The sequence below is a fragment of the Aegilops tauschii genome, chromosome 4 (assembly GCF_002575655.3).
Source record: "Aegilops tauschii subsp. strangulata cultivar AL8/78 chromosome 4, Aet v6.0, whole genome shotgun sequence".
NCBI classification, from domain to species: domain Eukaryota; kingdom Viridiplantae; phylum Streptophyta; class Magnoliopsida; order Poales; family Poaceae; genus Aegilops; species Aegilops tauschii.
In genome coordinates, this window is record NC_053038.3 from 369,945,009 (window position 1) to 369,954,246 (window position 9,238).

The following is a 9,238-nucleotide window of genomic DNA, read 5'->3' on the forward strand; positions in this document are numbered from 1 at the left end:
AGAAAAATAAACTGGGCTCATTTTCACAAAAAAAAGCTGGGCTGGTCATGTGGTGAACATAAAATATAAGCCTGGGCTAGACGGGCCACAGCCCAGTTGAAACCCTGCTCCGTCTCAACAATAACAAAAAAAATTACTGCTGAAGCAGCTACGTCCCAGGTGTCAGCCGATCTTGTGATGTTCTCTTGTCTATTGGCTATATACGCTGACAATGTCGTGGGTCCCAAATGTCAGGAAAACACTAGCAGGAAGCATTTTCTTTTTCCATACATTGACAATGGAGTGTATATAACAAAAAATGAGGAACTTCCTTGCGTCCGGCCATGGACATGGTGGGCCTCTACTGTCATCCTCTCCACGTATAGTTCTCTACCGATCCTCTTGTTTGTTGACCATGTTGACAATGCGAGAGGGCGGCGAGCGCAGCAAATCGCGCGGAGGACGATGGCGAGGCCTCGGTGGTCGGCGTTAACGATTTAGGAGACGGTGGGGCAGCGATGCGTGCACTGAGGCGCAGACAGCCGTGGGAGGCGGAAGCAGGCGGCCCCGCCAGCACCGGTTTGGTTTTGGCGGCTGGAGGAAGACAGGAATGAAGAAACACGACAGACTATAAAAGCAACAGGAGTACTTAACAACCTTAACTGAAACCAGCAGGGGCACTTAACAACCATAGTTGAAAGCAGTGTGAGTACTTATACAGGTTCAACCGTACAAAGCACGCCTCGAACAGTGCTACTTTGTCTACAGTTAACCAAAGGGTGAGGCCGCCAAGCCCCAGGACAAGGCCCAGGCGCCAGCCCGCGCATCCACAACCTTATGAAAGCGGCTTCATCTCGCAATGTGGTCAATAAACAAGATATTCGCTTTAGAGCCATGGAAAAGCAGGAACATAATCTTCTGTCCTATTCTCCAAGATGGACGGGCCTTCATTATTTGAGACAACCCATGAATAAGTATCTTTTCACTTCCAAGGGGAATGGAGTAGGTCGACATAAACATCATGTTGTGACCAAGCGCAAGTCTGACCCGACCATGGTCAGGCATCTGTATAGGAACAATCGAACTAGGAAATTCCTGTTTCAAGAAGATCATAGCTGTAAAACTGTGCATAAGCAAGAGTTTATGAACAACATATATAACAGAAAACAGCTCGTACCATAAGTTTCTCAACACAGTTGGACCTGTTCAACGAGTGCAGCAGTGGCACACATATCCCACGTGGCCTTCCACCATTGAAACACCCCACAAGGACCTCAAGACGATCAATAAAGTGTAGGAACTTGTGGATGTCGTCCAAGTCAACTTCAGTGCCATGAGTAACAGCCGAGTTCTTATAGAATAACAAACGAGCAGCCTGCTTAACTCCGAAAAAACCTACACGAGCCACCAATTATAAGAAAATATTAGTTAGAAGTAGAATCTTCGTGAGAGATTCGTTGCTACTTCTAAGTTAAATTGTGATTAGTTAGACAGAATAGGTGTATTAAGAAGTAATCGAGGCAACAAGCAAGAACCAGATACAAAACTAACATGGATGAACAATTGGAACGACGTCGGGGCGAAAGATCGCAGTGTAGATGAGACCAGGTTCTTCTATTTCCATCAACATTCGTGCGCCAACTTTCAGTCCGTAACACTTGAGAAAGTTTATCCAAGTTCGGCCATAAAAAAGCAGCGATCTTCTTGGTTCATGAACCCAACTCAGAACTTATATCCATGGCTTGTCTTCACTGTGACCATTAAACTGGTGTATTCAGTTATGGTAATTCCGAGTAACTTGAGTACATGTGTTCTGGCAGAGCAAGGAATGCATTGCAGGAAAAAAATATGAGAACACAATGTATTCCTTATATCCAAATCTAGAAATAATTTCCTCCTTCACATTAGTGTTGACCATGGTACTAGTATCTTTTATCCAAATATAGCAATCCAAATTTCCAAATTAGTCGACAGCATGTTCAAAAAACCCCACCCTCCCGGATAGAAAAGAGGATTCTTGGAACATACTGTGCGCGTTTAAAATCTTGTGTTCGGATGAGAAGGAACAAGTGTGGCGTCTCACCGAGGGTGTAGAAACCTATAGGGTCCTTGCACTTTGGGCACTGCAAATGAAACACACTAGATTCAGTAGGAAGAAAAATGCATCAACGGCGGCGGCTGCCATCCTAGGATTACCCGCGACCAAGGGACTTGGATTTATCGGGGATGGATGAAGAATTCGTACCAGGTTCTCCATGAGAAAACCATATGCAATCGCCGAGCGGGGGTTTTCTCTGAACAAGCAGACGAGGGAGAAGGAGATTCAGGCCCAGTGAAATATTGCCGCTTCCTCCGTCCAGCTTACTGCTAAAGCTGGAAAGGTGGGGTTTTTTTGTGATTTGACGGCTCATTGGGCATTACTGCGGCGCTACGACCGGGGTGTGTCTACCGTGCAGTTGTGCACTCTAATTTGGTGCATATGGCATGTGGACCCCGTTGCCGGATGCCCCACATATCAGCGAAAGGGAGTAGAAAGACAGGAGTAACTAGTTACTGATAAATATATTTTTGACAGAGATACTCCCTCTGTAAAGAAATATAAAGATCTTTTATATCACAACTTTATACATAAGAAAAATCAAGGGGAATATATATAACATATATAATTATAAAAAATAGAGTTTTTTAACACAGTATAGACGAGTTGGTGATGATGGTGTGCCTGCCATCCTGCAATATAGGCCGTCCGATTTATATCTGACGGATAGGAAGGAAACTATGACAATTTTTGCAAAAAGATACCCACACACCTCTCCACATTTGCAAATAATGCATTACCTCATTCATCCTTTTCTCTCACAAGATAAAATACTCATACAAATGCATCTTGATGTTACGTGCAACGCACGGGCATTATGGGGGTTCAGCTGAGAAATACTCAGACAGGCTCACGGTTCTTGACTTTGGGCCACATGCCGGTGGGCCTGCATGTTTGGGGGCCCATGTGTTCTACCTCAACGCTTTTCATATTGCAAGCGATCAGTACGGTGCTGGTTTTAGATGCTGTCGCAAGGCGAATACACAAAATTGAATAATGCACGGCAGCTGTTGGAATGAAATCGAACGACATTTCCTAACCAGTAATCAGAGTTGCAATTCTGTCAACGGTACTGTCGTACAACTTATACACACAGGACACTTGTTTCACCATGCCAGAGTATTACATCAAAATCTCTCGGAGGATAGATCAGTTTGGCAGTTGCGTGCTGCTACTGAAGAATTTCAAAGTTGATTTGGACCAGCTCTCCTTGCCGAGAAAGTTCGATTTTGACATCATCCCCTACCACAAGATATGATTTAGATTTGAACCTTGACCATCCTTTAGCATCAATCATCATGCGACCATCCTTTGTACTTACGGTATATTGAGCAGGTTCATTCACACCAAGGCTGCGCATGGTAAGAGAAACTTGGCAACGGTCCCCCGGATTGTTGAACGACTCCCTCGTTGCTCTAGGAATTTTCTGTTTGCAAACAAGAAGACATACACAAACAGTTAGATCAACACAGTGAATCATGTGAAACATGGAAAGAAAAAAGAACGAAGCACTTGGGGGGCCAATGCTTACTAAGAAGGTGGACATGTCGGTTTTTGTAAGGACTTTGGTATATGAAGTGCGAACTACAGCCTAGTCTATTGCCGGTGCAACTGCTGGTTTCGTTGCCACTGCATGGCTGGAGCAGATGCAAGTGCAAGTGTTGGTGTAGGTGCCGAAGCGGTTGCTGGTGCCCGTGCCGGTGCGACTGGTAGTGCCGCCGCTGCTGCCGAAGATGGTGCTCCTTGTAGAGAAGGTGCTGGTGTCGAAGCAGGTGCCGGTGTCGATGCCCGATCCTCCGGTAGATCAGCCTGATCCGCTGACGCGGTCGGTGCCCAATCCTCAGCTGGATCAGACTGAGCTGCTGCCGCTGTCAGTGCTAGAGCAACTGTCAGTGGTCGATCCGTTGCTGAAGGTGGTACCGATGTGCGAGACAGCGGCGATCGTGTCTGGTCTGCTATGATCAGCTTTCTAACTTGACTAGGCTCCGTGAACGTGATCCAGTCTTTTTCTTCATTTCTTTTAAACGCGAGAAAGACTAATTGTGGCGTGTTTGTTAAACCAAACCGTAGTTCATCATAGGGATTCAGCTTGTACTCAGACAACAGACGAATCCAATTTTTTCCAGTAATATAAGTGATGGACAGTGCCTTCGTTACTGACACGACATAAGAAGTGAAACCTGCAAAAATATCCATCGTAGAGCAAACCAAATGGTTTATTCTGTGATGAATGTCACATGGCAGAACCTGCATCATAAAATTGCAGCAAAAGAAAGAAAACATGACATTAAATCAATAAGATTTAGACAGTAAATCAATAAGATTTACTTGATGTGACACGAGTGAATCCTTACCAGGAAATCACTATGTTGAAGTACTAAAGAGAAGATTGATCGTCGAACTACACGTGGCATGCAGGGCCCCCGCCTACTCCCACAAGCAAGATAGTCCAAAGGTCCTGGCAAATCGTATGGACAGAACATCCAAGGGACTGGAAATCCTGGTGGGTGCGATAAACCCTGCAGTGCATACAGATATTGGAGTGTAACCATAATTGATAAACCGTCCTCACAAAAAAGATGATCTGGATACTTCAAAATATACAGACTAAAGTGAGTGGACAGACATTAACATAGACTGTTCTCAGGACTCACCACACACCAAAAGCGACAGTACTGAACAATACAGGGTTCACAAACACAAATAAAGTACTGAACTATAGTACTTACTACAGACAAGCAAAGTTGCACTAATTAAACTCTGCAGACTATTTCTTGTCACCGACCCACGGGATGAACCCCGCATAACTGACTAGGCCATGGACTTCGTGAGAGATGTCTACCGGCACCATCACCATCTCGTCAACTTTGGAGAAGCTAACAGAGTGGTCTTTCCACTCATAAACATGACGATGAAGACAGGCCGCATCAGATTTGTCGGGAAGCTTTACAAGAACCACACCCTTCGTAATCGAAGGCACAACTAGGAAATTGTTGTGGTCAAGTACAGCCTCGAGAACACGCCTGACAACAATGCTACAGGAAAACACTAGTTTAGTACACGTGGCGACAAGGACACATCAGCTGGATAGTTTAGAAGTAGAACTCATCGTCAGGTCTTCCAGTTCACACGGCATGACTTTGAGAACTTCATCTCCATCGTGGACCTGGTTCTAATTCAAACAGAAACCAAATATTTTATTACTACCTCCGTTCAGAAATATAAGATGATTTTCGATATTTTACTCCATATAAGACTACATATACGCACATAAATGAGTGAACAAAGACACTAGAACACGTCTTCAAAGGCATGAGAGCAGAGGGATTACTTGCAATATCCATAACACAAGTTAATGAGGCAAATATTCTCTCTTTAAAGGTAGCATTGATGTTCATAAAGTAGTTGAAAGTAATCTATAAGAAATCAGTGTCAACCTCTCGCATGTTTTGGTCAAAAGAGGAATTTAGAACCGTCATTTGGCACACAAAAATCACATGCAACATCACCCAGAAAGTTGTACTACTAGTACTAGTACTGCGTGTTAGATAAAAAACACGATCAAGATCGAGAAAAAGATCGTCAAGAAGAGATATTACCTAGACTTGCTTAATGAGGGATCCCGGAGTGGGGGGCTTGGATAGGGCGATGGCTTTGAGCTTGTCTGCGGTAGTCTCGGCGGGGTGCTTGTGCTTCTTCGTACCTTGAGCCTCGACGGTTTTGGCCAGAGCCATAGACATCACTTCGGCCGGTGCTCCAGCGTCCATCAAGAAACTCTCAAATAGAAATAAAAGTAAAGAAACCATAATCACAAACCCAAAAGAAGGATAGAGAGGGAGTTATAGCATCAGTCTCGGGGTTGCAAGACCGGGCCTTGGACAGAATCAACACCATTGATGCGCTCACCTTTCCTTCTTTGGGAGAGAAGAACAATGGCAGAAGCAGGTCGGGGTTTTCTTGAATAAATGAGGAACAAGATGAGGGAGAAGCGAGTTGGGGTAGAGAGAAAGCTGAGAGAGAAGAGTGAAATGATTGTTTGTTCGTCCGTCCAACTTACTGCTAGAAAGGAGGGGGTTTTGTGATTTGATGGCTCATTGGGCATTACTGCGTCGCTTTGATCTGGGTAGTCTACCGTGTAGTTGGGCACTACTACGGAGTAATTTAGTGCATGGCTGGTGGACCCCGATGCTGGCTATCCCACACGTCAGCGAAAGTGAGTAGCAAGGTTCCCAACAACCGTCGAGGAGGATCCGCATGGTAGAGCGAGTCCACTGTTTTTCTGAAGAAAAAAATGACCACAGCAAGCGTTTCCACTCTTACGACGGAGGAGTGCGAAACACGGTAGCCACTTGAACATACACAGTGCTCCTACTACTAGGCATGTGCAGTGGTTCATACACCAGTACTACATAATTTTGTTGCTAGTGTAGTAAGATATGACGATAACAAATGATGTTGTGCGTATGTCAACTATATGAACAGTAATGTAACATAGTACCGCTTTTTCGACTGTCCGGTCGAGAATGAACGGTGAGATCAATGTTAACAGAACTAGGTCTGTAGCGCACGGAGAGTATGGTGCTACAGTACTCCACGAAACATGAACCATATGAAGCACGACTCAGTGTTAGGCAGGGTGTATGAAGGGTGCACGGGATGGGAGCAAAAGTTCCCTTGTCAACCCAATTTTGGGTGTTTGGTAGAGTGCATGAAGGGTGCATGAGTCCACACTAGTAGGTTAACACAAATACACGAAGAGGGAACAACTATATTGAGATGAGAATGCAACCAAACACACCCACTGTTGGAGTAAATGACCACGGGTAGCCTCATCAGCCCCCCATGGTATTTCAAGACATCAGGGCCGGCTGCGCCCCTCAAGCACCGAAGTCAAAGGGCCGCCTTCTTGGGGCCGGCCGGACCAAGCGGCCGGCTGCTAGAAGGCGGCGGAATCCGGCAGGCGGCCAGGAAGTGGGCCGACTCCTAGCAGGCGGCCTCCAGGGAGGCCGGCTCCTAGCAGACGGCCCCTCGTGCCCTCAAAGTTTGAACCTACATAAACATGACAAGACGGGGCGTGGCTACAGTGCGGCCTGCCACCCCCGAATCCAGGGTGGAACGTGGCCACAGTGCGGCGTACCAGGCGGACATCCCACGTCCGGCGCAACACTTTTGCCATGCTATCCATGACATCATCCATGGTAGAGGAAGGCATGCCCCCACGATGGGCTGTCGGTACGGCCCGCAGGCGGCGGGCCCTACCTGTCCATGAGAAGCCTGAGGGCGGCTGGCCGTAACCAGTCGGCACGGGGGAGGCCGACTCCTGGGCAGGCGGCCCTCCCCCATCCTTGGAGTCTGTGCTCCATTAACGAGATAAGACATGATGTTGCTACAGTGAACGCCCGCCAGGCGGTGGAACTGCAGCCACGCTTCCCCCGACAAGGCCTCCTTCATCAAGGGCGAGGCTATAGTAGCGAGCAGCCGACAGGACCCGCAGGCGACGGGCCCTACCTGTCAGCTAAGAGGCCGGCAGCCGGCGAGACCCACCAGGCGACGGGCCCCAGCAGCCGGCGGAGAAGCCAGCCGCTAGAGATGCTGACGGCTGGGTCCTACACCCAGTCAGATTACCATTGTACCCCTGGGAGGTAGGCCTGTATAAACCCCCTAGGGCACCCATGCAAAGGGTTCAGCATCATAGACAACATACACATAGAGAGACAAGTAGAGGTAGCCTTGCCCTTCTTCCTCCTCTAGCCAAACATCTCTAGGAGCAACCTTGTAGCCACTCTATTGACATAGTGATCATGCGGAGACCCCGCAGAGTAGGACTAGGGGCGTTATCTCCTAGGAGAGCTCCGAACCTGGGTAAGATGTGTCGGCGTACGTGTTTACGCCTTATCCCGTTTCCAGGCACCGGCGACGCACTACTCTCCCCCACCATGATAAGCCATCCTTTGGCATATGCCGCATGAAACCCCCGACATTTGGCGCCCACCGTGGGGCTAGGTGCACCATCGTCCGGAGACCTGTTCTGGACTGGAACCCTTGTTCTTCCTGGCGAGGCGCAACCAGCCCGGTATGCCTGATGGCGTTTGCACCTACGCGCTGCATGGTGCAGAAGCCGCCTGTGTAGCGAGCGGCCTCACCGATCTCATCGTCGGGATCCACCTCTCCGACGAGCCCGCACCCGACGCGGGAGCAGCCAGCTGTGAGAGATGCCTCGTCAACTTCCTTGGCAAGCTCCACATCGCAAATGAGCCCTCCTCCGACCTAGAGACGATCGGTTCCACCGACCCAATGCTTGTCGACTTCGACACGGCATCCCTCGACGCTTTCCCCACCAACGTGGTGGTCATCGACGACCCGCTCCCTCGAGAGGATAGCGGCGGCAGCACCATCACGGAGGTGCTCGTCATCAGCCACAACGAAGCTTCTGGCTGAGCCGGCCAGGATCCGCTGCAAGCGGCACTGCGGGACCTATCCGCACCCATCGCGGCCGACGCCAACGCGAGACACTAGAGGCCTGCCGCATCGCGCTCGTCGAGAGAACCAAGAAGTTGGCCACCATGAGGCGCCTCTCTTAAGCCTACTAGCGTGAGATTGACCGCGCTGTGGGTGGCACGCTGGCTGCTGGCGAGCCCAGCCGTGTGGGCACGGTTCAACAACGCGGCGCGGCAATCGCTAGCATGCTGGGGGCCGACCGCCCAGTCTACGCCACGCCCCTGGAGAACCTACGCGCTGCCCAGGCAACAACAGACGAGCTGGATCACCTGGAGGGTGACAAGCAGTGTTGCATGATGGCATGAATCCAGCAGCTCCTCGACGCGGCTACAACACAGCAAGAAGTTGGCTACCGTGGGATGGAACCCGGCGCGCATGCTGAGAATCCCCCCCCCCCTGCCGAGACCAAGGCGCGACCTCCTAGATGCCGACAGGCGACGCCCGCGACCGAAGAGATTGAGAGCCGGCTGCAAGCCGCAGTCGGACACATCTCACCATTGAGGGTGACCAAGACGGTCTCCCACGAGCAGTGGAACGACGGGACGATCGCCCGCCTCCCCTGCGCAGGGAGAGGCGCGCTTCCCCGCCGCCTGTTGAGCACCCGACTCTCGGAGGCTAGCTGGGCCCCCGCGAAGGAGTCGGAGAAAAAGACGCCCGCCACCG